Source organism: Oxyura jamaicensis, unplaced genomic scaffold (assembly GCF_011077185.1).
Source record: "Oxyura jamaicensis isolate SHBP4307 breed ruddy duck unplaced genomic scaffold, BPBGC_Ojam_1.0 oxyUn_random_OJ65517, whole genome shotgun sequence".
In the NCBI taxonomy this organism is placed as follows: Eukaryota; Metazoa; Chordata; class Aves; order Anseriformes; family Anatidae; genus Oxyura; species Oxyura jamaicensis.
In genome coordinates, this window is record NW_023307856.1 from 1 (window position 1) to 6,902 (window position 6,902).

The following is a 6,902-nucleotide window of genomic DNA, read 5'->3' on the forward strand; positions in this document are numbered from 1 at the left end:
TCCAAATTCCTCAAAGACAATGAACAAACCCCCACTAATTTATTACAATCCCTCCTTTTTCTTTTTCTAACATATTTTGTTCATTGAATTTTTGCAATATTTGCTTGCTGAGCATCAAAGTTTCTGCGTTGTCCTCCTGCTCAAGAGATTCATACTTAGCACGCACGAGCATAAGATGAGCTGCCTCTAATCGGCTTTTTACAATTGCAATTACTCGATTGAATATACATGGTCCAAAAGTCAGTGCTAATATAAGTAACAACAAGGGCCCCGCTATGGTTGATAGCAGGGTAGTAAGCTAAGGTGAGTAATTAAACCAGGATTCATACCAATTCTGACGAGCCTCATTTTCCCTTTTGCGTTTTTCTAATCCTTTCCGCAATTTAGTCATTGTATCTCTCACCACCCCAGTATGATCTGCATATACACAACATTCTTCACGCAGGGCTGCACACAGTCCTCCTTGTTGTAAGAAAATCAAATCCAACCCTCTACGGTTTTGGAGTACCACTTCAGATAATGACCTAACCGATTTTTCCAGAGCTGTTATTGATTGCTCTATACGGGCCAGATCCTCATCTACGGCAATGCGCAGAGAAGTAAATTCCTGGCTTTGTTTTACCAGGGAAGCAATTCCAGTTCCTGCACCTGCAGCCCCGAGAGCCATTAAAGTGGCTAAGGTGACGGCCGTAATAGGCTCCCTCTTTACCAGATGGTATTCAGCCACTGTGTGATGGGTATACATATACTCTTCAGTGTGGTATTGAATCCTTGGTATAATGACCACCTGTACACAAAAATCATGAGATGTGCTAAACAATTTTAAAGATATGCAAGGAGTGACTCCTAACGATGAACATACCCACCTAGTGTTATTTGCAGGAATTAACCATTTGTGGGTTCGGTCCATTTTTTCAGTGACATGGCACAGATCATTTTTATCTCTTGGAACTGTGCCGACACATCTACCTTTTCCTGTAACTTGAGTCAAAGTTATCCCGATTTCCTGACCCCAACTGCATTTGGAAGGATTTAACTCATTTGAATATTCAGACCTCCCCATATCCCCTATAGCTTCATAATATGGGGGCTTAACACTTACACATAGCCAGCACCCTTCAGTTATCTCAGGATTAGTTTGATTTAGTACCTGGAAACTAGCATTTATAACTTTCCACATACTACTCCCGGGTACAACCTCTTTCTTTTTCACAATGCTTGGAAGCAGTGTGGGAAAGGATAACTCTGTCGACTTATTGAAAAACACTGTAGTAGGTCGGGCAGTCCCAGGTATCTTTACAGTCTGGGCAATCAAAACTTCCCCTAATAACTCTTTATTAGGCCCAACTACCTTGGAAGTCTCGGGTATTTCCTTCTTTATTAGTATGAGTCCTCCCTTGTCAGTTCCAGGTTCCGTATACCTTATTCCCCACACTCTTCCCATGTTCCACCCTCTATCCGTGGGTTGGGTAACATTTAAAAAAAGATATTTGCAGTTTCCACGTCCTCCCCACCCTTGCGGTGGAATGCACCCATATGGACCCCATTGGACCCTTAAGTATTTATCTCTACCGTATCCCGGTATCCAGCTAGGGGCTATAGTCTCACAACCCCAGTAGCTGCAGTAATATTGATTAGGGGAGTTGCAGTACCCCTTTCCAGGATTCGAACTCGGGCACATATAAAATCCCATATATTCCCAGCATTGGGGCCTCGGGATCAGCTTACATAGTGTAGAAGTAAAGCTTGGCCCCCCCGATGTTATCTGGGTAGCAATAACCTGTTGATCCTCGAATCGACTTAAAGTCCATTTAAAGGGTTGGTGGGGGTGGTGTTGAGTCGCTATGCAGGATGAAATCACTGCGAGAACCCCTAAATACCGATAGGAATGGCTGAGGCCCATTTCTTTCCCCACTTATTCACTCCTCTGCCTCACTCGTCAGTTGGGTTGCAGCCAACTACGAGGTTTTAGTTCTTCTCGGCAGCAGTAGTGTTCTTCAGGGGAGAGCCTCTACCTTAACCCACGGTACCTATCGAGTTCGTCGCAATGTGAGCTTCAGGTCTTTGTTTCCTGGAGCGATCTCCCACTTCTCGTCACAGATGGGTCCTTTAACACGGCTGGCATGTGTCCATCCTTTCTCCACAGTCCGGACAGCTGTTTCTGTAGTAAGCAAAACAACATAGGGGCCTTCCCATTGTGGTGTTAATGTAACTTCTTTCCAAGTTTTTATCAGGACCTTATCTCCAGGCTGTATCTTGTGGATTGCCATATCCAAAGGAGGACGTTGCACAATTAAACCCTTTTTCTGTAATTCCCTGCGTCTATTTATCAATTGTGTGAGGTAAGGTTTTAATTGATCATCTTGTAGGTGGGGATGATCAAGGGGTATCTCAAGATCGTAAGGCATACCATACAGCATTTCAAAAGGGGAGATTCCCAGATCAGTCCTGGGCTTCACGCGTATACTTAACAAAGCTAGCGGCAAGCACTTTATCCAAGAGGTTTTCGTTTCTAACATTAATTTAGTAAGTTGCTTTTTAATTTCCCCGTTCATCTGTTCTACTTTCCCCGAGCTCTGAGGATGCCAGGGAGTATGATATTCCCATTTGATTCCTAAAGCTTTCATTGTGTCACGGGACACTTTTGACACAAATTGTGATCCCCTATCAGAATCTATTGCTTCTACAATCCCATATCGGGGAATTATGTTTTCTAACAATATTTTCACTACGGTTTGTGCTGTAGCCCTTGTCGTGGGAAATGCTTCAACAAAATTTGTAAGATGGTCTATGATTACCAGCAAATATTTGTATCTTCCTGTTTTGGGAAGTTCGGTAAAATCCAATTGAATTCTTGCAAAGGGTCGGTGGGCTAATTCTCGTCCTCCCAGAACCCTTTTTCTCATATTTTTAGCATTTACCCTCCGACAAATCATACACCCATTAACAATTCCCTTTGCTATGTTATATATCCCTATACACATATAATTATTGGCGAATTGATCTACTAACGCCTGAGCACCCCAATGCATTTGTTCATGAAATCTCCGTAGCACCCTCATAGCTACTGATTTTGGTAACACTTCTTGTCCGTCAGGTAGTACCCATTTTCCTTTTTCACTTTCTCGAATCCCCATTTGTGTCATCTTTTCCTTTTCTACAGTAGTAAAACAAAACAAGGGGAGGGGGGCGTGCCCACCAGAACATAAAGACTTAGCTGGGCCATGCTTGTAACACTTCCTGTAAGGCGGACTCTCCTCCTCCAAACAATTACATTCAATCCCTTCTACTCCCCAGTCTTTCCAGCAATCATAGCATGGAAATTTCTTTAAATCCTTCCCCTTGCCACAATTCGGGCAGTCTGCTCTCTTAGTCAGTTCATATACACCCATGAGAGCTGCTCTTTTTGCTTCCTGGTCAGCTAAGTTATTACCTCTGATTTGGGGATTCAGCCCTCGCTTGTGTCCTTTTACATGCACCACCGCAATCTCCTTAGGCTCCCTGATGGCTTGTAAAACTTGGAGAATCAACTCCTGATGAATTAGTCCTTTTCCTCGTGAATTTATAAATCCTCTCTCTTCCCATATTTTCCCAAAGGTGTGTACATGCACCACACCAAAGGTGTATTTCAAATCTGTCCAAATGTTTGCCAGCTCAAGAGCTCTTATCAAGGTGATGATTTCCACCTTTTGGGCTGATGTTTGTTACCGCATATCCTGTGAAGCAAAAATCCCTGGCGGACGAAGCTGCTGCCATCTATGTACCAATCCTCCACATCTTCTAGGGGTGTTTCCTAGAAGTCTGGTCAGCTGGAGTATACCGTGTTCATGGTCTTGATGCAAGATCTGGCGATCTGGGAACAGTTACTGAGGAAAGAGGCTAGGTTCATAGTATTAGTGCTGAAAATATATATATATATATATTAGTAAACTAATAGTCCATGATACACATTCCTCCTCTTCTTCAGTAGCTATCATTTGTATATTGCAACAGTGTCCCCTTTTCCCGAAGGGGTCTGTCAAAACTTCAAGATCACAGGCTAGATGTTCCCTAAATATGGTGGGGTTATTTTTGAACCCCTGTGGTAACACTGTCCAAGTAATCTGAGTTTCTCGTCCTCTATTAGGATTTTCCCATTCAAAGGCAAAGAGTTTCTGTTTTTCATTTGCCACGGGCAGGCAGAAAAAGGCATCCTTTAAATCTAGTACCATGAACCAAACTTGACTATTTTTCTAATTTTGTAATTCCAATCATTTTTCCCAAATTAAATTTCAAGCATTGCAAAAAAAAAATGCCTTTTCCTGTTGGCCAGTTACTCCTATTACATTTACAGACATTAACACAGAGAAAGAAGCTCCCTTAACCAACAAAAATTCAAGCCTCTCTCTTCGTTCCCTAGCTTTATTTCAACCAGTGGACCTGCTAGGGTAGATGCCCCAGGTCTCCCTTATTCCTGGCTGTTGTAAGTTTATCCTGCAGCCTAAGACAATTTCTTTCTGATATCAGGGGGCTAATTGCCCTAGAAAGAGGCTAGCCAATTACCTCTGTTTTCTGAAGCCACATCCAAAATTTATTTATTTATTTATTTTTCTTCATTGCATTTCAAAAGTTGGTTCAAAAATTCCATAGGGGTTTCTTTTGGATCTTGTTGGAACAAATTCTCAATTCCCATTTTAACCAGATTTCTGTATAGCTGTTCATAATTTCCGGGGTGATTAGGGTCTCAGTTGGGGGGGGTCGGTCAGGGGAATGCAATCGTTGAAAGTTCCCTGAGCGATCCCATTGGCAATCTGAGCTCACATGTGAACTCAGGTTGTTTTAAGAGTTAACTGCTTTTCTGTTTCCATGACAACTCTTTTGGACCCATCATGGTCCCTCTGCCCCAGAGGGCTCACACCCATGATTTTGAGATCTCAGCCTCGGGTTGAGGCAGAACTATTAACATCCCTACATCCTCTTTTCCTGCTCATTCAACTTCAAACAGCTTTATCAAATACTACATGCCACACCTTTAACACCTTCCACAACCCTTTTAACACTTCCTTTATCTTTCTCCAGCCTGTACTTTTCTAATGCCAGCACCAAAAGCTCAGTCAGAGGCCAACTTAATTCCATACCTTTTCCCTCCAAGATGCTGAAACAACATAGCAGTATACAACATTTCATCCCATTTCCCTTCTCTCCTCAAAAACATTAACTTTAACAAAGTATTATAGTTTAAAGTTCCATTAAAAGGCCAATTTTCTCCACAAAGCGGCCACCATTGTTTACAATATTTTATCAATGTTTTTTCTGTTCATGCTTCCACCAGCGGACCCTCCAATATCCTTCCAATGACTTAAAACACATCCTAAAGGACTTTTCTTTACAATTCCACCATTTTGTTTTCCTCCCATTTTTTTCAATTCACACTTTCAAGATACCCCTTTAACACTTACAAAATGCAGCATGTTGGTATCTTTTTACAGCAACACCAAGAAACCATTATTATTACCAAAAATATAGCTAGAATCGCACTAACAACAATCAGAGTCAAATTCCGCATTCAATAGGTCAGAAAACCGAAATAAGTAACACAGTACCAAATAAACCTTAAAGGCAAACCTTTTGCCAAGGTTCCCAATGGCAATTAAATGCCATCAAAACAGGTCCAACGTATACTTAAGATGCTAGCCACAAAAGTATACACCAACACTACCCTGAAGAAGGTTACCTTCTGACTTACAGGCAGCACCAAATGACCGGTCTACCAAACAAACAAACCAAAATAAAGAATATCGTCACTTACAGCGATGGGGTCCTTGTCTGCCTCCGCAGTGATCCGTTGAGTCAAGGAGTCCCTCTGGGAAATCCCGGGGGTACCCTAGGGAGTCCTATTCCCAGCGGGTCCTGCAGCAGGGCAGAGAGGTTGTCCCATCTGGGGTGCCAGATTGATTTAAAGAACGAAGTCAAAATTTCTTCTTAGTGACAAAGTATTCTTTATTGACAGCGCTGGATGCACGGGGGATCCTTCCACCTAACGTACATACCCAAAGTGACAAACTATCTCACAGCAGAACAACGAACATTCAATTAACGCCTATACATATTCATTACCTGAACTCGCCTACTCACGCTTCTTATGGTAATTAGCTTATCAGTCCTTTGTATTTGCACAGATTCTTCCAAGAATTGTGGGCAGGGGTCTTCAGGAGGTGGGCAGTGGTCTTTGGGAGGAAGGCCATATGTCTTCCTCATAGTATACTTCTCACCCTTTATCTAGAATGTAGTGATTTTGCAAGTTTGCAATGTCCTTATCAGTCTGAGCTAATTTGTGTCCTTGTTGTCCATCTGTTTCCTGCCTGAGATGGGATGTCTGGCAAGTTTTTTGTTACTTAGTTTGACTCCTAATTACTGGCCCTTGAGCACTGGAGTCAATCTCACTGACTCCCCTGAAAATTGGGGATCAGCGGGTTCTGGAAGGGAGAGGGCCATGGGCATAGGAGGAGTTATGTAGAGAGGTGGTGCCACGTCTCCCTTTCCCTCCTTTTTCTTTTAGGAGATACAGATTAGCTCCAGTTTCTGAGTTAATCCAAAGGTGTGCATATTCACTTTACTTTACTCTTTCCCCGCCTAGAAGGGGAATCACTAATCATTTTAATCATTAGTCCCAGTGGACTATCCGGTAAACTCACACTAGAGTTTCCCTTACCCATGGGACCAGAAGGCTTACTTTTCTTCTGTCCCATCTTCCGGAGCACCTTCACACACACACACACACAACGCTTCCCCCTTTTCGTGGCCCAGTCCCTCGCGGGATGTGGGAACCGCACTACCGAGGGGTCCGCACTCGCCTCGTCCCACTGGACGTCTCACACGTGACGTCTCTGGACGTCTCAGGCGTTATGCTCCGGGATACCCAA

The 6,902-nt window shown here is 43.0% G+C and overlaps 1 long non-coding RNA gene across 1 annotated transcript; it reads right to left on the reverse strand.

Annotated features, from left to right (window-relative positions):
• Nucleotides 1-74: 74 nt before the first annotated feature.
• Nucleotides 75-2,578, reverse strand: LOC118159029. Its single transcript, XR_004746973.1, has 2 exons — nt 1,781-2,578; nt 75-136 (listed from the first exon to the last, which is right to left on the reverse strand). It is a non-coding gene; the product is annotated as an uncharacterized LOC118159029 (long non-coding RNA).
• Between the last annotated feature and the right edge of the window lie 4,324 nt (nt 2,579-6,902).